The following is a 25,334-nucleotide window of genomic DNA, read 5'->3' on the forward strand; positions in this document are numbered from 1 at the left end:
ACTGAGACTCAGTTGCTGCCTAAACACTGTGGCTACAATTAAGCTTAAGGGCGAAGAATTCTGAGATGAATAACTCATTTCCTGATTTCCCAAAGCCATTCCACTAACTATAAGGAACAATCAAGTGTATGACAGAATATATTCCACATGCCTGTTTGAGTGCAGGACCAAATATACTCTAAAAGATTGACCCTATCCAACACAAAGTAGCCTGCTAAATCCTTGACCCTTTACCCACCACCTGAAATCTTCACTCTGAACATCTTTGACACTCAGAAATATGTACTTTAATTTCCAGACCAACTACCATCTGGAAGGACAGAGCAATGGATGTCTGAAACGCCATGACCTGCAAATTCTCCACCAAGCTCCTCCTGACTTGGAACTATATTGCCATTCCTTCACCATAGCTGGGTCAAAATTACAGAATTCCATTCATAATAGTTCTGTGGATGTAATTTAACCTCCTACCCCTCTCAGACTGCAATACTTCAAGAAGTTCACCATCACCATCTCAAGGGCAAATAGGGATGAGCAATAAACGTTAGCCTAGTCAATGATGCCCACATTCTGTGAAAGAATAATAAAGTTTACATTTCATTTGGCCAAATGTATCAAACCAAATGTTCCATTTCTCAAATTCCATTACTAGGTTATCTGCACATTAAATCTTTGCCAGCCAGTGTTAGCATATTTCATGTTTTGAAACTGCTGGGTTGGAAATACTTTAGCAAGTTAATTAATGCAGAACTCTTCCAAGTTGTTGAAATGCGAAAAATAACAACTCCTTCACAATCACCTGTGTGAAGTTTCATGACGCAATGCTGGAAGCACTACACAAGAAAGAGTATCATGTCCCACAGTAAGCAGAAAATATAGCAAAAAAAGGGACAATCTCCACTGAAACATTCAGTAAACTGGTATTAATTAATAGATCTTACCGGCTGTTTGAACATCTTCCAAGAAAAATTCAAACTTTTCCAATGCACACCTCTTCTCAAAAGCAGTGTTAAAATTAACAAACTTAAGAAGTCAAACAAAATGTATCATCCCTAACCATTCTTAGTTTATCATAGGAATGTTATTTAAATGAACACACACAAGGAGCCACATTCCATTGCTTTTCCTTGTTTGTTTGTTACTTCAGGGCAGTTTGCTTATTAGTAAGTAAAGTTACACGTTGTACCTCTTCGCAATTCTTGAGTTAATTTTTTGTTTAAAAAAGCATTTATTTCAATTTATTAATGATATCTACCACTATTAGATGCCAAAAATAGCAGAGAAATGCCCAAGTCTATTATTGTAATAATTTGCTATATTTATCAGTTCAAAATTAAAACACAGGTATTAACTATATATAAATAATGGCAAGTTGTGCTTCATTGTATCAATTCACTTTGAACTGTAACCAATCATTTATAAAATGGAAAGGAAAAACATTAAACTAATACTAAAGCAAGCATAAATTACTCTCCATTTCAGGATCGTTGAGAGGTACTAAGCCCTGATACATTTACAATTGTGTTGGGTCCTCCTGTGCCACACACAGGTGAAACCATAACAGATTGTGATTCGCCAGCAAAGATCTACAGGATGTGTTATCAGCAGTCATGGAAATCAACTTATATCCTGTGATTGGGCTCACGTAATTTATGGTTACTGCCACAAGTGGGATATGAACCACATCACATGATTCATCACATAATCTGTTTACAAGATTTGTCACATAAAAAATTAAAATGACACAAATTAGATTTAAATTTTAAGGTGAGAAAAATTTGTGTGCACCGTGGTTCATAATCTAGGGTTTTAAACTAAGCTGGTTAAAAGAAATTCCATGAAAAACATCTTGATACAAATTTATAATGTACTGCCACAGAAGAACACAGCTGCCAAATCAATGTGAGATGTTACAAGGAAAGATATATACTTATTTGACGAGTGAGGGCATAGAAGGTGATATAGAAAATGCTGAAAAATGGGTTTTAAAAATGTAGAATGCAAGGATGAAGTAATGTCACAGAACAATCTAAATGAGCCTATCCCTATTTCTAATTTCCAGAGACTTCACAAAAGTATTGCGACCCACGATAACAAAATTTTGGTGTATCTCAGGCAATAAGTAATTTATGAAAAGGACAACACGATTCAAGATGCAATGAATCAAGTAAACGATAAGCTGGCATGAGTATTTTTAGATCATATTTAGGTTTAATAATTATCAAACTGAACAGTGAACAATCGATAGTATAAATGGGTATTACATTTGTGTTTCAGTATCAACAGTCTTGGACAAGGTCAGTCAAGTAGACTATTGTAGTTCCGATACGAACTACAAATACCAAAAATAATTAACATGAGTGAAAATTACAATTAATATTAAAACTGTAATAAATATAGTATTGGGTGATACTGTCTTTAAAAATCTGGCTTTTCTCTTCTAGAATTTACATTCAATTCCCCCAGCATGTTGATAGGAAGCAAGTTTTCATTCAACAACTATATGAAATTAGTTCAGAGTGTTGATAGGATTGTAGTATCCAGGCTCAACAAAAAAGGTGAACTAATTAATGCATCCTTTAAGAAGGTTCATATGCTTTTGTTGCAAGTGAAGATGCCATACGTGGCAAATCAGAAGTACTCATCACAAAAACAAAGCAAGAAAGCAGTGCTGCAGATTCACACTGACCGCTCAGATCAGGAATTCACCATCAAATGGTTGCAGCACAAACTTGGCTGACACTCCATTCTTTCATTGAGGGAGTATCATCAAGGGTGTGGGCTATAAATGCACTAAACAAACATTTCTTTATGCTTTGTCGAATTATTCTAATGAACGTAACAAAATGCAGTTCACCATTCAAGATGGTCCATGAGATCTTCTGGTTCACGAGCCAACATTTCTCCCTCAAAATAACACCGAAACACCAGACTAGCATTGAGCTATATTGTGGGTTCTTGCTGTACCCAAAATGACTTCTATTATGTAATGTTGAAGATTGGATTTATCTTCCAGTTGGGAAGTACTGCTTGAAAATGGAAAGTGGTTTTAACCATTTATTTTTATTAATATAATCAAAGAACTGTTATAATACGAAACAGGGCCACTCAGTCCAAGAAATCAGGCCAAATCTCTGCAACAGCAATTTGGCTAGTCACATTATCCTGTAACCCTGTAATATTTTTCTTCTTCAGGTGCTTTTCCAATTCCCTTCTAAAATCCAAAGTTCAATTTACCTCCACTACTTCCTCAAACACCACTTTCCAGATGTTAAGCATTTATTGTGTAAGATTTTTCTTTCCCCCATGTCACCTTTTTGCAATCAACCTAAATATGTCATCTGGTTCTTGACCCTCCATCAAAGGGAACAGTTTCTGTATATCTACTCAGTCTAGACGCTAAATGATTCTGAATACCTCCCTCTTCTCAACATTCTCTAAACTAAAGAGAACAACGCTAACTGCTTCAATCTACCCTCTAAGTGAACATTTTATTTGTCTTTTGTTCACTTTTTTAAAAAGTGAATTTCTTTTTGCATCCAAATGTTATGGTTGGCTAACAAGTCATTAATGAAATCAGAATTCCTTGCTACAATTATGCAAAGTCGGGTTGTTGATTCCAGATTACCATCAGAATTTAGTAAATACAATTAGACGTTCTAAAGTATTGGGTTGTTATACTGAGATAGTTACATTTTGCAAAAAGCATTATTTTATTGTAGCCTTGAAACCAGTAGTAATCTTATTAAATTACCAATGACATCATATCCCATGTGCTTGCCAACAATGCTGCTTCCAGTAATTTGTTCCAAATGATTTACTTCTTTCTTCCACCGTAATGATTCAATTATTTCATATACACCAAATATTTTTCAATGCAACTTCTACATAGAAGGGAATGGAATCAAAATTTATGCTCATCTTAAATTTAGTTTACACTGTAGTCTAAATAGAATAATTTATTATTATAACCAGTCAGCATGAGCAAATTAAAATCAATCCTTTCTTTAAAAAGCTAATCAACATGGATAATACTAGGTTAAATTAGTTCCTATACACAGAACATTTAGGACAAAAACATGCTATTGCTAGAATTGCCATAGCTAAATCAACGTCCCCACATTATGGATAGGAAAGTCAAACGAGGTCAGATCAGTAAACTCCCACCAATTGTTCACTGGGTAAATGTACCATGTAACTACTATTGAGACACTTGGCCCAGGCAATACAACTCCAATCTTTTCAATACTAAATTACCTATTTCAAGTCAAGATATTGCATAATAAAATAAAAAGCAAGTAGTGCTGGAATCTGTTACACCCAAAGACCTCTTCATCCATCCCTCAGCTTTCAGCATTCCGAAGGGGCCACTCCTTAAGCACATCCCAAGCTTCATCCAATTTACACAACGTCTTCCATAAAGTAACACCTGCCCTTTCACCTCATCTCACAACCCAAGGACGCAAATACTCCTACAAGGTACAGCAGCAATTTAGGTGCGTTTTTATTTTCAAATTTCACTGTGTAATTTTCTCAACATTGGCAAACCCAAACATAGATTACATGCCTCTTCCTATCTTCCCCTGGACCACAATCCCACCATGACACATCAGGGCACTGTATCTACTGCACTAACTGATCTCATTTCATCTGGTGACCTCCCCCACCCCACTGCTCATAATGTTGTTCCCCTACATGAGAGAAACCAAATTTAGACTGAGTGACCGCTTCGCAGAATGTCTACATTCTGCTCGCAAGAAAAGACCCTGAGCTACCTGTTGCCTGTCACTTCAGCAGATCATCCTGTTCCATGGCCAACATCTCTGCCTGGTTTGTTACACTGTTCCAGTGAAGCTCAAAGCAAGCTGAATAATATCTCACTTCCCACTTAGGGACGCCACTGCCCTCTGGACTCAATATCGTGTTCAATAATCTTAGGGCCTAAACTCTCCCATGTCCTACTCCCCTACCCCACACACCAGGTCTTGTTATCACATAGCCTGCTATTACACACTACCTATTGTTAATCACTAACAGTCCCCACGAACAACTATTCACCCTCCTCGCCAGATCATTGTCCACTGCTTGGTGTATCTAACTGCTCTCCTCTCTTCGGGCTCATCCTATCATTTCCTCCCTACCCCATAGCCCATCCTCCTTCCTATTTTCTGCACATAAGCAGTTTTCCCAGCTATCTTCAGTTCTGAACAAGGGTCACCAAACCTGAAATGTTAACTCCGATTTCTTCTTCACTATCCAACCTGCTGAGCTTTTCCAACAGCTTCTTATTTTGTTCCTGATTTACAGCATCTCAGTTCTCTCAGTTTTTTATAGATTACATGCCACTGTGTGGAACACCTCCATTCAACCGTAAGCATAACACAGTTTCCAACAGACTGATATGTAAATTCTCCAGTTTGTCTTCTCATGGTGATATTTATCCTCAGCCTGCTTTTATTGTTCCAGTGAAGGTCTATACATGTTTGAGGAACAACATTTCAATCTTCAGGTACGAACTTTACAGCTACTGTGCTAAACAAAGAGTTCAAAAATTTCAGAACATATACTCCTCCTGCCTCCTCTCCACCATTTTGTTCCTTTTTCGTTTCAGATTATTTTTGTTTTCAGACAATATTACACCTACCTTTGACATACCTTTGTTTCTTTATTTAAAATGTCCTGGAAGATTAATTCAATTTTTCAAACTCTCCTGCCTTCCAGCTTATCACAAACTTCCTCTGTCCTTATCTGAGAAAGCCCTTGCACAAATTCCATTATATTTCTAATTTATCTCAATTCAGATGGAAGATCATCAACCTCAAACGCCTACTCTTTTCTCTCCACAGATAATGCCTGACCTGCTGAGCTTGCCAGCAGTTTGTGTTTTTATTTCAAAGTAGATATTCTTATTTCCAGGAAAAGAAAAATCCAGGATTTCTACATTCAAATACTAGCCAGTCACTCCTCCTGGAGAGTTCATGCAATGTCTCCATGCATGAAGTCAGGATAGTACTCAACTGCAACATTCTCCAAACTCAAATACGTCACTCACCCACAAATAACACCCACCTAGAAAAGATGTAAATAGCTATAAAGCTGCACCCCCAAAAAGTTATTGCATTCAGAAAGGAGAAGACTGAGGATGCAACATGTACTGGAGACACTGCTTAAAAAAATAGAGAGGAAAAGGAACATGAGACACTCAGGAGCACAAAATTCCAGTACATCAGCTGATTTGTTTTCATTACAAGATCTGCATTGTTCAGTGTGAATGAAAAGAGATATCAAACTGAAGAAATGGATACAGGGATCGTATTCCATATCAACAGTAAATATTGACAGTTTTCATCTCTTCTTTTAGACTGATAAACAAATAGAACAGGTCACTGTGTGCTTGCAGAATAGTACAATGACAATGAACATTAAACTTATTTATGGCAGAATAAAATGATGATTTCATAAATGCTATGCAACTCAAATTAATGGTGAACTTTCACCAACTTAATATCATGACGCAACCCTAATCCAACACTGTCATTAAGCACTCTTTCCACAAGATGCTGACGTAAGATGCATTTGACACAATAAATGTGGAACGATCATTGAAGTATGCAGTTAATTAGGGATTAGTTGAGACTTCAGATTTTTTTAAAAAAGTCGTTAGAACTACTGAAAATATTTTACGCTTCTTTGGTAGTGAATAGATTTATCATATGACTGTTACTAAGTGACCAAGCCCCAGGGACATCAAAGCTTGATCAACAGGAATTAGATGACCAAACAACTGCCTGTTGCCAGGGGGGGGGTCTGAGTTTTCTTTGCTGAACATGATCAAGTGATCAGACTGAAAAAACGGACACACGTAGGTTCGACAGCTATTTTAGATCATTGGTAATATTCTATTCTCCATTGTTAAGAAGTCTGCCAGTAATCTAGATCTATGAAGAACAAGCATACAGATGCAACAGTAATAGCACCCACAGACTGAATATTTGCAAAGACCACACCTTTACAATAGGGTGAAACTGAATAGATAGAACTGAAGGAAGATTACTCAGCATTTTGAACAGAAGCTGACTAGTCAAAAATTTGACACATGATCCACAGATTTAGTTTATACAATTTGTACAAATTAACGAACTATGTCAAAATTTACCAGCACTCAGTAAAATTTCTAAATATTTTAGAATCAGGTACTGCAAATCCTGCATGATAAGTTCCCATTTCCTCCAAACCAAATTATACAATGGTGCCTTTTTCTGATTAAATTAACAATATAGACATGGTGACACTTATACAGCAATAACTTTTGTGCATTAAAAGGGCATACTTCATAATCAGAGTCATAGAGATATACAGAACAGAAACAGACCCTTCGGTCCACCTGGTCCATGCCAGCCAGATAAACTAAATTAATCTAGTTCCAAATCCCTCTGAACCCATCCTATTCATATACCCATCATGATGCCTTTTAAATCTCGTACCAGCTTCCATCACTTCCTGTGACAGTTCAGTCTATACGCTCAACACCTGTGTGTAGAGGTTGTTCCTTTGGTCCCTTTTAAATCTTTCTCCTCTCACTTTAAATCTACGCCCTCTAGCTTTTGACTCTATGCCATAATCCACCTTGCCAATTACAGTAAAACTGCAACATGTAAAATTGCAAGGGCTCACCAAACAAATGTCAAATTGAGTTGAAACAATGAAAGATGCTCCTATCTTACAGTAGCTATGCACTATAAAAGGCATTGAAAGGTGTTACAATTCATTGTGAAAAAGCCCTCCAATCTTTCTCTGCTTTAGTATGTTGTTTTCAGTCATGGCCAGTACAGTCATTGCAGAATTATAAAAATCCCTACAGTGTGGAAGCAAGCCAGTCAGCCCATATACAGGATCCTATCCAAATCCACGTGCTTACCCTATTCCAGTAATCCACCTCACCTGCACATCCCTGAATACCATGGACAATTTTTCATGGCCAAGCCACCCAACCTGCACATCTTCGAACTAAGGGAGGAAATCAGAGCATCTCGAGGAAACCCAGCAGACACAGGGAGCCTGTGCAAACATTACACACAGACAGTCATCAGCGTGAAATTGAACCTGGGTCCTCGGCACTGTGAGGCAGCGATGATAACCACTGAGCCCCCACCATGTCACCCTTCTTATCAATGTGGCCAAACATATTTTCATGCCGCTGTGGGAAATTCCAAATCTTTGCTACAGTCTTTGCAGCTTTAGCTAGGGAAACAGGAATGTGAGCAGGAGAACATTCACTGTACTCCGCAGGATCATCAGCCACCATGGCTGAAGATGGTAATGGATCTTTCACTGTCTGATTGGTCAGATCCACTGTGCAGCTTATGGCATCATTCACTTCAGCATAGGTTTCCACAGTTGTCTGTTGAAATTTCCACACTGGCCTTCTGCAGACAACTGAAAATAGCCCCATCTTTGGGCAGCATGGCCTCACTGAGCTCCTCCTCATTCTCAGCATCTTGCCCAATTGTAGCCTGTTTGAACCCTATATGGTAGAAGCAGCTGACAATTCTAGCTTCCATCAACATCTTCCATAGTTTTATCATCGTGCATGTGGCCTCTAGAACAGTAGGTTTGCTCTCCTGCTTCTTTTGGTGGCTGAGTTAGAAATAAACTGCCACAGATAATTGGCTTTTAAACTTCTAATCACCATTTTCTGGAGTTTGGCTGTGGTTTTGCGAGGCACGTTCATCAGCTGAATACTCTTCAGGCTACAATGTTAGTCAAGCTTTCTATAATGAGAATTTGTCTTCACTTATCTATTTTATTCACTTTCCTGACCAGAAGTTTTGACATTCACAAAGCAATATGATTTTTTGAAAGTCAGCAAGGATAAAAACTCCAGAAACAAAGTTGTAGTAGGATTTTAAGGATCTATGTTTAAAAATAAACTGAGCTGTTAGCAGATTAAGGGTCTTGCAAAGAGATGTTCAGTAAAGAAATAGCAAGCCAAATCAAACCAGCCTCACAGTAAAATTAAAACATTCGTTGACCCTCAGAATTGCTTAACTGCTCCTCACTAGACTTTAAAAATAACAGATCTTGGACACAAAATCTATCACTGAAACATAAGTTTACAAGTTATTAAGAATATGACTTTATTTCAACACAGATAAACTACAAAGTAATCTAACCCATATCTACTCTGCAATCTAAGTCCAATCTTTGTTGAATATAAACGCTCAATCTCACACTGACATTTCGGGGATATGTTTTTTAAAAAATTAAAGCATTATAATTTACCAGTTCAATAACCATTTTAACAAAGGATACAGTGCCTGCATGAAATCCTTTAACAATGGCTTGTATTACAAAGGACTGTACATGTTGCTTGAATTCCAAAGTCACCAGTCTGGAGACTTATTTATTTCTGACAGACTGGGCTCTCTGAACTTTAAACAAGTCAATTACTTGAGAAAAGTTCGAGAGCAAAAACCAAAAACAGCTTTCCAGTCCACAGCTAAAACAAAACTGCTAATTACCCAAAATCCAGTCATAATCCTTTCACTGTGTTTTCTCTTTCTTTTTCCAATATTCTCGGTTGTTGACAAGTAACACCTGTTCTGTCTTGATTGACAAACTCAACATCCGATCAGCTGCGCGTCCCTGAGCATAGCAACATTTCAATGCCAAATTGTCTACAGTGTTCTTCGAGCTTTCCAGGTCAGTTCTGAATTGCAAACATCAGTCTTTAGTTCACCTGTTTTTTTAAAAAGTAAAAGCTGCTGTTCAAAGTTCAATTCCCAAATTCAACTCTCAGTTACAATCAAAAAATGAAAAAAAAAAATGCTTTCAATAAAATGCAGAAGTTTGTCAAAAAGAAATCAATTCTAGCTATGCCCAATGAACAAGAAACTAAAGTTGGAACAGGGTACCATTCTTGAGGTTTATGCAACAATAAATTTGTTGTTGAGACAAAAACAGTTGAATTTTTATTTCTTGCAGTTGTAATAAGATCATTTCAACTAGTGCTGGTCTACAGTAACATGGTTTGTGTTTTTTTTTCCTTTTGTGTAATAAACATTGATGTTCCACTGCGAAAAGTAGGTTGAAACCATCTTCCGAATACATTCAGTGACTAAGCACCACAGCAAAGAAGTTCAAAAAAGATTCAATTTGCAGTCCATTGTGCCAGATTTCATCCTGAGATCTGATTTTTTTCAGTCCACTGGGATCATAACAACTAAGTTCCTCATAGGTTTAGCCATACATCGTTCATGGAGATCTGACGAATGCCTTCCCTTACAAACTGATGGCTTACCTGTGATTTTAAACTGAAATGTGGCCTCACACCTCTCATTTGAGAAGGTGACAGTCCAGAATTTTGATTTATCACAGGCTCCACAATTCTGGTAGATTCACATTCTGCTAGTGGGAATGACTAAATACATCAACACCTGGAGTTGAGTTGCCCAATTTTGACTCATTGCGATTTCACTGGTAATTTTACAGCACACACCTGGTCACGAGCACACATCAACAAAGCATATCAAAAAACTCCAGAGAGGCCAGTATCCCATCAACAGGTTACCCTTTATTTACACATGAACAGTCCTTGACCTCACTACGGCCTCTTCAGAATCAGTTGTCAGAATGTCAGTAACTCTTGATACTCCTCCTTTTATCTGTCAGCTAGGGTTCCCTGATGATTAATCTGACCCAATCAGGAAACTCATATTCTGAGAGGTGCATGGACTGACCACGTCCAATCACGACATTCCTCCCCCTCAGAGTCCAAGGACATAGGCCGGTTCTTTCTCTTGCAGACCTCCCGAGGTGTTTTAGCACTGGGTCATATTCCTCTGACCTGGCGCCCAATAGAGGTGGCGATAACTCATAGGAGTTCACCTCTCGAGTCAGGAGTGACTCAATAGAATTTTACATTTCTTCTGGCGGCAAAGGCATCAATGCCGGCTACATGACTCTCATCTACCTCAGATCCACAGGAGGCAACCATGCTTGACAGAAACAGTGAACTCTCAGATTCCGGCAGCCTTTTCTACTGTTTCAACGGACAGAACATGTTTTGTTCCTGCGCCATTTGTGAAATTATGACTTTCATTTGGTCCACGTTTGTTCAGGGCTGTTGCACCTCGCTAAACTTTATTTGTCACTGGTCCTAACCTTTAGTCAATCATGCCTCTTATCCCTACAGGGCTATTTCTATGAGTCTTACACCAAACCCTATCCCCTCTATCAAACTGTCTCTCTCGCTTGACCAAGTCTTATATCTGGCATTGGTGTTCCTGATGTTTGCTCACCTTCCCCTACCCCCAGGGCTGAGAAGATCAGACTTAACCTGATGAGGAGTCTTCCACCCAATAGCAACTCTGCCAGTGCTATCCCTGTAATTGCATACAGGGTGGTCCTATAATCAAATAAGAACCACGACAGCCTGATATCCAGTGAGGCTGTAGGCTGTTTCTTCAAGCTGGTCCTCAAAAGTTTGGAGTCTGATTTTAGGAAATACACAAATTCCCTGCTGGTAAATGACAGCCTGTTATCTGCAACCAACACTTTCAGGACTCCACCTAGTGAAAAAGATGCGCTGTTTAAAATCATCCTCCCCATGTTTCACAAACAGACCCTATGCATATCCAGTCACATTGAGTGGGTGTCTACAATGACTAACAACATTGAAAACCCATTAAAGAACCTGCCTAGTCAACTCGCATCCAAGTCCTAGGCTTAATTGGCCATTCCCATGGATGTTAGGGAGCTGCTGGTGGTAAATCTGTCCTTGTTGGCACACTGCCCACCAATACAGCTATGTCTGTATTCAGGCCTGGCCACCATACATAACTTCTCACCAACATCTTCATTTTGGAAATCCCTGGATGACTTTGGAGGAGTACAGCCAGTATCTAGCAGCGACCTTTGCTCAGAACAATCACTCTTGCTCCCAATAACATTATGGCCATCCTCTACAGTGATGTGGTTTCTCCTGGTCCAGAAAGGTTTCAATTCTAGTTGTGATGGCCCTTTGGTTTCCCCCATCACAGCCAGTTGTTCCTGTTCTGAAAGGATTGGATCTTTCTGCATTTGAAGTCCGATATTGTCAGCTGTAACTGGAAGAGTATGTAGAAAATCTGATACCATTACAGACTCTTCCATTAGAGGTACTACCAGTGGTGCATCTACTAGTGGGAGGTGGCTGAATGCATCTGTATTTGCTACACTGCCTCCTAGATGGCATTGCATTGTTTAATTATAAGTACTTCGTATCAGACAGCATAGCTGAATTTGGCCAAAGCTATCAGCGGCACTACCTTGTCCTCTTCAAGCAAATTGTGTAGGGCTTGTGGTCAATTGTTATCACAAATCTTCATCCGTAGAGGAACTAGAACTTCCTGACTCCAAGTATGACTGCCAATCCTTCTTTCTCTATCTGGGCACATTTACACTCTGTATTAGCCAAAGTCCTGGATGCATATGCTGTTGGGCATTCCTTTCCATTGAGTCACCAATGAGCTAAAACCACCCCAATGCTGTATGGACAGGCATCGCATGTCAACCCCAGATCTTTCTTGGGATCAGTGTGCCAACACCTTGGAGGATAGCAGCTGTTGCTTTACTTCATTAAAAGCTAGGGCTTGTCTATGAGACCACTGCCAAGGCTGACTTTTATTTTGGAGTTGATGGATAGAGGCCAAGTTATGTATGAACTTTTCAGAAAAAGTTTACCTGCCTAAGAAATGACCCTTGCTCCTAGACGGATGTGGGAGCTGGGGCATCTTGGATCACCCTCTCTTTATCTTCCACAAGGTATATCCCAGTTTTGTCCACACTGTATCCCAATTAGATCACTTAAGGGGCTTGAAAAGCACATTTTTCCCTTCTTTGGCACATGCCTGCCTTGGGAAAACACCTTGCCACTACATGCAAGTTCTCCAAGTGTTCCCTTATTAGTTTTCCTTGTCATTAGAAAGTCATTGATGTGAATGGCAACCTGAGGTAGATCTTGCAAAATGTTCTCCATCATCCGCTGAAAAATTAAACAGGCTGACGATACCCCAAATGGCAGTCTTGTTTATTAGTGCAAGCCCTTATGGGTGTAACTTACAGCATACTTGTGGGAATCCTCACTTACTTGCAATTGCATCTAGACATGTCCAGCTTCATGAAAGACAGCTCCCCTGTCAGCTTTGCACATAAATCCTCTACGCGAGGGATTGAGTATTTATCCAGCTGTGAAAAGCAATTTATCATCTGTTTAAAATCCCCACAAAAGGCAAACTGATCCATCAGTCTTTGAAATCAGTACAACCAATGTTGCCCATTCTGCAAATTGGACTGATTTGATGATTCTTTAACTTCCCAGCCTTCTGCTTCTGCCCATAAGGCAAATGGTACTGGACGGGCCTTGCAGAATTGTGGAATCATTTCCTGATCAACATGCAAGGTGCGAAGGTGCCAGTCTGGGGCTGGGGTGAACAAGGTCAGAATTCACATGACACCAGGTTATAGTCCATCAGGTTTATTCAGTTCAGTTTGCTCAGCCTTGGTTCCTCTGAAATGCCTAGACCTTCTTGAAAAAGTTCCAGTTATTTAATGTGGTCTTTACACAGGCAGCCATTTTTTAATTGAACAATATTGAGGCAATCTAGTTCAATCTTTTGCAACTAATTTTGTCCCATCAAGCTTAGGTTCATACATTTGACTGCAATCATTGGTAACTAAATCAGCTGCTTTTCAGAACAGACTCGAACCAAAAAGTGATACATTTTATCTGCAAAGGTTTCCTGTAGTTTCTCAGACCAGCTGAGGTCTTGAGCAAAGTTATGGGTTATGGCCCAGAGCCAAATTTGTTTCAAAACTAGTTTTGCAATCACTGATATGACCACGCTGGTACTGACCTCCATTAGAACCGGATGACTATTTAATAGGACATTTATTTTGATTGGTTCTGAATTTGAGGTTGCTAAGCAATCTAACTGTTCCAAATCAAGTTCAAGTGGACTTTCCAGGGTATGAACTCTCCTAGACACCCTTCTGTATATGGCCTGAGTTACCTTACTTAACCTAGATCTAGTAGAACTCTTTTGCTGTCTCAGCTCTGTGTAATGGCAACAACTACAATGGCTTGTCAGCTAGGATCCTAAAGAAAATTCGAGCTGTTTGGCCGATACTTGGCTTTGTTTTGCAGTGTCGCTGTGGGCTGACCGAGAGATGAGGATATGTCCTGAGCAAGGTTATGTAATTGCCTGTACTTAAGTGGTGTTCTCCAAGCTCAGTTGGATTGGCAAAGGTGTCCACTTCCATCAGAATAGTCTGCAATTCATACCCTCCACTTGCTGCATTTTCCGTTGATAAAGCCAGTTGTAGCATCTGTTTCAAGTCCAGTTGGGTTCAGCAAGTGTTTTTGCATAGTTACATAACTTAATCCTACATTTGTCACCGCTAAAATAACTCGAGGGGCACCAGTATTCCCGTCACCAAATCGCCCTTTTTTTAAGCACACGAACAGCCTTTGATTTCTGTACTGCAACGTATGTCCATATCTCCAACACTCCCTTTTTTTAATCTGTCAGCCAGGCTCCCTGACTGGAACAGATTAACAGCCCCAATCAGGGAAATTTATATTCTGAGGTCCAGCTGGCTGACTTGTTCCAATCACTACTGCATATTCCCAAATATTATAACAAAGTCTAGGAACAAATTACTGCAGATGCTGGAATCTGTACTGATGACAAATGGTGGAGATCACAATGGGCCAGACTGCATCCATGGAGTGACAGCAAGCTAATATTTCGATGACTCTTCAGAGTTTAAGGGAAGTGTGGGGGGTACAGCATTTATGCCATAGCTTGGGGGTGGTGGGAAGTGGGTGTATGGGGCTGGTAGAGGAGATGTTGTTAGTTCAGATTAAGTGATTGGAATGTAAGACCGGCAGAACCATGGTAGTCCTTCTGCCAGAGTTGAAAAGACAGTAAATGGAATGGGGGAGGGGAGGACATGGGAAAAAGCTAAAAAGGGAACAAGAAATGGTTCACTTCACTTTCTTTTAACTGGTTATCATGTCCTCCCCTCTCCCCTTCCCCTCCCCCATCCTAGTTACTGTCCTTTCAACTCTGGCAGGAGACACACCATTGTTTTGCCATTCTCATATTCTGATCATTCAATCTCAACTATCAACACTCTTTCCGCATGGGGGCTAAGGGGTTAGCACTGCAGCCTCACAGCTCCAGGGACCCGGATTCAATTCCAGCCTCAGGTAACTATCTGTGCGGAATTTTCACATTCTTCCCACATCTGCGTGGGTTTCCTCTGGGTGCTCCGGTTTCCTCCCACAGTCCAAAGATGTGCAGGCTAGTTGGATTGGCCATACTAAATTGCCCGTAGTGTTCAGGGGTGTGTGGATTATAGGTGAATGGGTCTGGGTGGGATGCATCAAGGGGCAGTGTGGGCTTGTTGGGCCGAATGGCCTGTTTCCACACTGTAGGTAATCTAATCTAATCTAATCCACACTTCACTTCGGCTCTGATGCAGAGTCAACTGGACTCAAAATCTTAGCTGGCTCTCACTCCATGGATGCTGAGCAACCCACTGTTACGAAGTCGATCAACTCACCTTAAATTCAGGATCTGCAAAGACTAAACGTATTTTAAATTCATGTTGAGATCATACAGGACATTGGTGAGACCTCTTCTAGAGTACCATGTCTGGTTTTGGTCACCCTGTTATAGGAAGGATAGCATTAAGCTAGAAGGGGTTCAGATTTTCCGGGACATTGCTGGGTATGGAAGGGTTGAGTTATGAAGGAAGTCCGGACAAGCTGGGACATTTTCATTGCAGTGCTGGAGATTGAGAGGTGACCTTATGAAGGTTTATAAAATTATGAAGAGCATAAATGAGGTTAATGGTAGGTGCCTGTTCCTTTGGATGGTGGATTTCAAGACTAGGGAACATATTTTTAAGATGAGAGGAGAAAGGCTTTTAAAAAAGGCTTGAGGGAATTGTTTTTCTTAAGCAGTGCGATGGTCGCATGTGAAATGAGCGTCCTGAGGAAGTGGTGGCTGCAGATATAGTTATGAAGATATTTAGCTAAGCACATGAATAGGAAAGGTTTGGAGGGATAATGGCCAACAGCAGGCAGATGAAACTAGTTTACTTGGAATTATGTTCGTCATGATTTGTTGGCCCAAAGGGTATGTTTCAGTGCTGTATGACTCTGATTGTATGAGCCATTAGCACATTCCCAAACCACACTACGGTCCAAGTTTTCTAAATAGGTCTTACGTACTTTTGAAGCTTTCAAGGTACAAATCTGACATATGCCTACTTTGACTTATCTCAGAGGGTTTCGATTCACAATGGCTTGTGAACTACAATACAGTGTAGGAGGATTGTGGCTGTCAAGGCAGGCCAGTTAGCAGATCAATCTCAGTTCTCCAACACAGCAACCTAGCTCAAATTTGGTTAAAAGCATTCTAAATCTCACACCCTATGCAATCCATTCCCATTCCTTCAATCGGTCAATATTCCCATAAGTGGTCAATAGGCTTTGTAAACAAATTAGCAGGCACTCAAAGCACAAGAGCAGACACTGCTACTAGAAGTTAGTAAAAGTCTTAGTTATTACCCTCAACAACCGTATCAACAGATTATAAGATTTTGAAACTCAGCCAGCATTTATATCAGGTCACAGCTATTACAACAGCTCTTGAATTTACACTGCATGAAACTGGAAGATGACAATGTTTTCTCCACTTCAAGGCAGATTTCCTCTAATACACTGGCGAGTGGACAGTGCCCAGTGTTGTTAAACTTCTCCAACCAGGGATTCCACTCCTCATCCTTACCCAAAAACACATATTCTCAAGCACGCACACAATCTGAGGCGGTTTGTACATTTTAATCCCAGTGCTAAGTATGGTAAGGAGTGTTAATGATATTTTTGTATGCATGGATGGTACTTTCTTAAAAGGAAAGGGAGACTATTACGTCATGTCAAGACCGAGATGATGGGGCAATATAATAGTTATCTTAGTGCTTGGACCTACAGAAGTATGATAATTCACAAAATTAAAGAAATCTATACTGCAATTATCACACACAATCCAAGTGACATTTAAAGATGTGGAAACATTTAACACTTACCATTCAGGATATTCCAACCTCCTCTGCTGCCTTCCGCCAATGATCACAAACCCTGCAAGAAGGCGCATGATTGTTTTTATGAAGGTTTTAAAGTAAATACTAGCATACAAGTAGTGTGTGGTAGGTCATACTAGTTTTCTATAGTCCTCTTATGTGGAAGCCCAACCTTGGAAATATTGTTTTTATGTTATTCACCAAAGGCCTTCTTGACATGTGAAAATGCTGTGGAATTAAGAAGGCAGAGATAAATTGTTTCAGTAGCAAAACACTGTTTCAGAACAGATTTGCACCCCCACTAGATGATTAAAATCTCACCCATATTGTGACCATGTGACACATGTGGCCTTGAGTCCAAATCTTGAATCACTGCAGTCCATTTAGATTATCCCCATTTCTATCAGAGGAGCTCTCGGACTTCATTCAATGCTGCTCCATTTCAACACAATGGACATTGGGAAAGAACAGCACAAGCTGTACATTCTACTCCATGACAGTGCATGTTACAGTTGTGCCCTCAAAACAGGACATCAATAGGCCAGATTTGTTTCAATGCCATGAGCTGTAAAAAAACTGGACTACCTATAACTGTACAAATAATACATTAGCTCCAAAGCAACTCCTTAAATTGAATTTGCAAACCAGGGTCAAACATCAACAAAGCTGTGGCTGGATTATATTTGTATTCTACTCATGCTACTCCAGTAAGTACACCCATTGGCACTGTTCGATATTGAATGCTTAAATCAACATACTAATTCAATAATTCAGAAATCTTCCACTGTACTTTTAAGTACTGAAAGAGTAAACTTGTCGCATTTACCGTTTTATTTTATTGCAATAACTAACTGCAAAATGCCGAACAGACAACAAGCAGTAACAATAAGTTCAGATTATGCATATGTCTGTACAAACTATAAATGAATAATCAGTATGCCAGCAGTATGCATCCATAATTATTATACTTGTCTAAGTAGGCCATTTGTACTGCACATACCCACAGAGAAACAAAACACCACATCTAATTATCTCAAATTCTTGCATGAATTTTACAAATAACTAGTCAGGTTTCAATAACATATTGTGCGGATCAGTAAGTATTCATTTATTATTCAATGCTTTACAAATTAGTTTTCTTCCTAGAACCAAAAGCTGCTAGATTGGTCAAAAAGATTGGTCGGAGTATTCAAACCAATCCATTTTAATTTTCACTCTTCTACTGGACAAGTTGCACCATGGTTTTAAAATAAAACAAATTCTACTTACACCACTTCGGATTGTGTGTTTACCAAGTGGGCAATCTTAGGCACAAATTCAGTGAACAATGCAGCACAAACAACCATCTGGTGGTTTTGCTAACTCAGTATTATTTGTATCCCCAGAAGTAAAAAAAAAAAAGAGAAGTCAGTTTCAGGCAATAAATTCAGAATATTTTTGACAGATATTCAAGCATCTAGCCTTCCTTAGCTGAAAGCTATTGGTAGGAACTGGGAAACACATTACTTGGAATCCTGCGGTTTTAAACATGTATCTAAGAAAACAAAGGCGCGTGCAAACTATTGTTCCCAAACTGCGAATAAATTGCTGCAAGTCTGCCTGTTGAAACTTAAGTTTACTTGTTTCAAAAACCACCTGCCCTAATAATTATGTTCTTATATTTTCAATGACTTAAAGGGAAGACATCCCCCAGTTTAATCATTCACACTATTCCTGTTTCTATCTGAAACACATGTCCATTACTCCAATTTGAATTTTAAATTAAAGTTGAATTTTCAGGAAAGAACTATGAAATTTAAATCTTAGGTAAATATTGGGAATGCTTTGTCCAAGATTTTCAATTAAAAAGCAGGGCTGACCAAATAAAACCAACAACGTTAACGCAGTCTTACAGAATCACTGTTTACTTATATCAACAACACAAATTGAAGCAATGAAATTTGTCTGTGGTAATGTACAATAATAAATAAAAGGGGGCTTATGGAGGTTCACTGTAATACTGTAGTAAATTTCACTAACTGCAAATATTGTTCTAATCAGTTTAGGGAAAAATATACACTTGCAAGACCTTTCATGACGACTTAACATCTCAATGGAATTTTCAACCAAGACAGTATTCTTTAAGCATTATTACCATTGTAACATAGAAAATAACCATTCAATAGTGCTGTAATATAGTAATACCTCTGATGTATGAACAGATGATAATAATATGTCAAAGAACTGTGGATCCTGGAGATCTGACACAAAAACAGAAATTGCTGGCAAAACTCTGCAGATCTGGCAGCATCTGTGGGGGAGGAAGCAGAGCTAACATTCCAACTCTGGTGATACTTCAGACAGCAGCTACGAAATAATGGTATTTATGGCGAAGACGAGGTTCGGCAGGGTGGCAAGCAGATAAGTGTCAATGAAGCAGAGAGAGTGGTAGATATGCAAAAAGTAGGCAGACCAAGGATTATTGCTAGTATACCAGGACGGAAGAGAAGCTGAATAAGTGATAAAGAGAGCTGAAAGTAGGGGAGGAGAGACGAATGAATACGCTGTGCTGCAAGGAGCACATGCCATGACAGGACAGGACCGGACCAGGTGTGGTATTGGGTAAAAAACACGGAAGGATGGAATCAGGCTCTAGTTATTGAACTCAGGCTGACGCCTAGAAGATGACAGTGCTCAAGCAGAAAATGTGATGCTGTTCTGTGAACTGCACTGAGGCTCATTGGAACATTGCAGCTAGCCAAGGATAAAAATGTTGGCGTGGGAACATGGTGTTGGAAGTGGCAGGCAACTGGAAACTCCAGGTCATTTCACAGTCAGAACAAAGGTATTCTGCAGAGCAGTCACCAGTCTGTTTTAACAAGGTGTAGAGCTGGACGAACGCAGCAGGCCAAGCAGCAGAGGAGCAGGAAAGTTTGATGTTTCGTGTTGAGACCCTTCTTCAGAAAATCTAGGGGATCTAGGCCCAAAAAAATCAGCTTTCTTGCTTGGCCTTCTGTGTTCATCCAGCTCTACACCTTGTTATCTCAGATTCTCCAGCATCCGCAATTCCTACTATCTCTGACCCAGTCTGTTTTGTTTTCCCAATGTAAAAGGAGACCACATTATGAGCAGTGAATACAGCAGATCAGATTGAATGAAGTGCAGGCAAACTGCTGCTTCACCTGGAAACTAACTCTGGGGCCGTGTACTATGAGAAGGGAAGAGGATTATGTGTACATGTTTCACCTTCTGCAGTTGCAATGGGAAGGTGATCGGGGGAGTGGGAGGGCAGTGTATTTGCAATTGAAAAGGAGTGAACCACGAGGTGTCCTGGAGGGAACAATGCCTGCAGACCACTGACAAAGAAGGAAAGCTTAAGGTGTGCCGGGCCATGGCATCCCTATGGAAATGACAGAAATGGGAGTTTACAATAGTTTGGGTATGGGAGGTTGGTTGATTGGTCATGGCTGTGTCAGCATGGCCAAGGGGTGAGGACAGAAGTGCTGGAGGTGGCTCAGACACAGCTGAAGTCCATGTCAACCATACAGCAGGGAATCTTCAGTTGAAGAAAAACATGGGCATTTCTGGGGTTCACCTGTGGAAAGTGGCATCATCATAACAGATGCAGAGACAGAGAAATGGGGTGAAAAAAAACAAAGTGGTGTAACAATTCAGCAGGTGTGGCAACATCTGTGAAGAAAAATCAGAATTAACCTTTTGGGTCCAATGACCTTTCCCCAGAACAGACAGAATGGAACGGAACCCTAACAGGAAGCAGGATTTGAAGATGTGTAATCCAGGTCACTGTGGGGGCTGGTAGGTTTGTAATTGATACTGATAGCCAGCCTATCACAAGAAATGGAAACAGATGTCAAGGAAAGAAAGGGAGGAGTCAGCAATGAACTAGGTGAAGATGAGAGCAGAGTAGAAATTGTAAGTGAAATTGCTACATTTTTCCAGTATCAAATGAGAAAGGGAAGCAGAAACGATGATGCTAATTGACATATCACAGAAGGAGTTGTGCAAGGGGCCAGACCAGGACTGGGGTAAGGAATGTTCCACGTTCACCACAAAGACAGAGGCATAACTGGAGCCCAAGCAGGTAACCATGACCACACCCTTTCCCAACCTTTGTCAGCATTTCATTAGAACTGTTCCTTCCAGGACACCCTGGTTCACTCCCCCATTCCCCAAACCCCATGGTACTTTCCTATGCAATCACAGAATATTTAACACTTGCCCGTTTACCTCCTCCTTTGTCACTATTCAAGAACAAAATAGATTGAGAAGTAAATATTGGAGAGCACATGGCTATCAGGAGGTTACAAAAAGGTAAAGGGTGGTGCTGTTAATAAAATATAACATCACACTAACAGATAAGGGTAGCCTTAGGTCAGGAAACCAAGATGTGAAAGTAGTTGGGTCAAGACAAGTAATAAGAAAACAAGAATTCACTTGTTGGTGCAATACACAACCTCTGAACACAGCTGTACAGGAGTTCATTGGAAAGGTAAGCAATAATCATGGGCAGTTTATAATTAGATGCAGACTGGAAAGATATGAGCAAAAGCAGCCTCTATGGAGGAGTTCCTCGGATGTTTTGGGGCTATTTCGTAGAGCAGCTGGTTCTGGAGCCAAGTGAAGAGCAGACAATAACAGACCTGATGTCAAACAATGAGAAAGGATTAATTAATTAACTCACAGCAAAGTCACCCCTCAGTAGTAGGATTCATATGATTGAATTTAACTTCAGCTTGAGGGGAGAGCAGTGGGTCCAAGGCAAATACATTAAAACTTAAGTAATGGCAATTATGATGACATGAAAGTAGAGCTAGCTGAAGTTGACTTACAAACAAGGTGAAGGGATAAATCAATAGTGTGTAGCAGCAGAGTTAAGGATCTATTTCAGAATACACATTTTGAAATTTATATGCCCTGAGGGGAAAAAAAATCCAAGAGCAAGAACCATTAAACCCAAAAATTTTAAATTGCACAAAATGAACAGTAGGTTGAACAGAACATTAAAAACAAACAAAATAACTAAGCAATGAAGGGGGAAAGTACAGAGAAAGGTTACTGGACATATATAAACTCTTGCGATTAGCTTTATAAGCATTTAGGTAAGAAATGGTTACAATTTAAGTGTGTGTCACAGCGAAATGACTTAGGAGAATAATAATTGAAAAGAAAGAAATAGCAGGTGAAATAAACAATTATTTCATTACAGCATTCACTGTAGAGGATACGGATAACTTCCCAGAAATAGTCAAATTCAAATTTAAGAACTGGAAGGCAAGAGGGATTCAAAGAAAATTACAACACCAGGAAATGATACTGAGTAAATTGGTAGGAGCTGTGGTTTGACAAGTCTCTGGGTCCTAAAAGAAGTGGCTAATTAAAATTTTCCAAAATTGTCTGATTTCCAAAGTTATTTGATAAGGTTAGTGTGGAAAATAAGAATTCTTGAGTGGAGGTAGCCTATTGGCATGGATAGAAACTTTGCTCGTTAAGAAACAGACAGTGTAGGGACAAATGAATCATCATCTGGTTGGCACAATGTAACGAGTGGTGTGTCAGAGGAATAAGTGGTGGAACTTATTACAATTTATATAAATGATCTGAATGAAGAGATCAAATCTATGACTGTTACCTTTTCTGATAACACAAAAGGTAAGTAGGAAAATAAGTTGTGAAGGCGGCAAGGACATGGTAAATGAAGCGTAACATAAGAAAATACAAGACTATCCCTATTTCAACATGATAATTAAAAATTAAACATTGCAACACTGCAGATGAAAATTCAACAGGATATGGGTGTCCTGGTGCATGAATCACAAGATAGTATGCAGTTATAGTAAGTATTTATGAAAACATAAGAGAGACTGTTTCAGTTATACAAGACATTAGTGAAACCACATCTGGATCACTGCTTACAATATTGTTCTCATGTAGGGACGGTTGTAAGTACATTGGAAACTGTTTACAGAAGTTTTACTAGACTAACATCTGGAATGGGCAGATTGTCTCTTGACAAAAGTTCAGAAAGGCTAGGCTTGTATCTCCTGCAATGTAGAAGAGCAGCAAGTGGCTTAATTGAAACATACAAAATCCTAAGGGTTCTTGAAAGGATGCATGCGCAAAACATGGCTCTACTTATTGGAGAATCCATAACAAAGTCACTGGTTAAAAGAGCCAATTACGGGTGGGGCACGGGGAGGGTGCGCGCAAGCGAGCGACGAGGAGAGGCTATTTCTCAGAATCATCAGTCTTTCAAAAATCCTTCTTCAAAATGTGTGGAAGCAGAGATTCCAAATATTTTAAGTAGCTATATTCCTGCTAAGCGCGACAGTGAAATATTATCAGGTGTGATTTGAGTAACTAGATCATCCATGATCACACTGAATGGAGGAGATGGCTCAAGGATCTGAGTGGCCTACTCTTGTTGCCAATTTGTGTGCACATTGGTGTCTCATGATGAGCTGAGGATGGCAGTCAAGGATATATTGAGCCTAATAAATTTATATTCATATTTCTATTAGAAGCCAGTTCACTAATATTTATAAAGAAAGTTACTATGTAAACCTTATGACACTGTCAACAGATTTACCTGTAAAAGGCATATTTTCTGGGGGAAAATAAATAGGTTGACATGGCCAGTTTTCATTAGAAATGTAAACACAGATTCAGAATGGAATAAAAACTCACGCAAAGCGAGCACACTTATTTTTGAGACATCCTGGTTTCCAAAGATGACATGGCACAAGTTTACATTTATATTCCTCCATTTTTTTTGGTTGGATATGGAGCACTGAAGGAACCAAACCCAATGAAAAATTTCCCTGCTTAATGTTGAAAAACCAGACGAAGAAATACTTCACACTGCTTTCAATCTCCTGGTAAGCATTGCAGCACCAAAGCGGTTTGTAAACAGATTACATATCAATATCCTGAAACATAGGCCAACATGTGTGATATGAAGAAAATTGATTTTATTTTTACTATGTAAGGTACTATGCAGCAAATTAGCAAACTTAACTTTAATGAAAAAGTAATGATTTGCTCAGATTATCCCTAGAATTCTCGGGAAATGTCCTCAAGGCATCAGTAACTGCAAAGCCTCGACATTTGTGGCTGTTTAAAAATCAATTAATCTCCACCCCTAAACAACATTGGATGATGCCTTCGAGGTAGTATTTCTCGGCCCAAGCATCATCGGCTGCTTCGCTAAGGGCCTCCATTTCAGCAAAAAACTAGTGATGCTTGGAAAGGGGTGCACAATGTTTAGTACAGTACAGTTTAAACTTCTCAGATAAATGAAACAATCTATGTCCATACGCAGCAAGTTCTGGACAACATTCTGGTTTAAGTTAGCAAGTAGCATTCATAGTGGCATTTTGCACCGCATGAGGGTTTGGCAATAACCATCTCCAGCCAGAGAGAATTTAACAATGTCCTGTTAACATTCAGTCATCATTAAGTCCCTTGCCATCAATATCCTAACAACCATTAATGATCCAAAACTTAACTGGGTGAGCCACCTGAATAATGAAAACCAAACTGCTTTTGATTCTTCAGGTACACAGTTTCTTCACGTCATTCATGAGCAACTGAAAACAATTCATTGCTCTTTCATTTGACAATTTTTCCTCTTTCTTCTTCAACTGAAGGTTAATAAACATTTCATAGATGTTAGTTTCCTCCACGATATTACAAAGTACTTTTCAGCCTTTACAATTAAGCAAGTTTGCAATCTCCATCATGGCAGTAAGAGGTTGAAATCCAGCAATGAGCAATTCATTTCTCAACTCCCCAAAGCCTGGCCATCATCAATAAGGCACAACCCAGAATTGAGAGGGGAATGGATAGAAAGTTTTTTTTTGAAGCTGAAAAACACTGAAAAAAGTCAACACTATCCAAAACAAAGCAGTCAACATGACTGACATATTATCTGCTACCAGTAGACTCTGTCAGCAGAGGACAGCATCCACAAAACGCACTGGAGGAACTCATTAAGGGCCCTTCAACAGCGTAAGGATCTTGCTTTGCAACAAAAGCTGCTGTCACATTTCCTACATTTGTAAGCAGATTTCAAACTTGCTTCATTGTAAAGCACTTAATAATATCTTGAGAATGTGAAGGGTGCTGCATAATAACTGCAAAGTTCCATTATTTTACAGGAAATGGCCAATATCCATGAAATCATCTTCAATGAGTGAAACTCC

General features: G+C 39.5%; 1 protein-coding gene across 9 annotated transcripts in view; it reads right to left on the reverse strand.

The window, feature by feature from the left end:
• camta1a (calmodulin binding transcription activator 1a) overlaps positions 1–25,334 on the reverse strand; it is a 1,145,933-nt gene that overhangs the window by 969,494 nt on the left and 151,105 nt on the right. The gene's annotated exons all lie outside the window — the stretch shown is intronic.

The sequence above is a fragment of the Stegostoma tigrinum genome, chromosome 28, assembly GCF_030684315.1.
Source record: "Stegostoma tigrinum isolate sSteTig4 chromosome 28, sSteTig4.hap1, whole genome shotgun sequence".
Taxonomy (NCBI): Eukaryota; Metazoa; Chordata; class Chondrichthyes; order Orectolobiformes; family Stegostomatidae; genus Stegostoma; species Stegostoma tigrinum.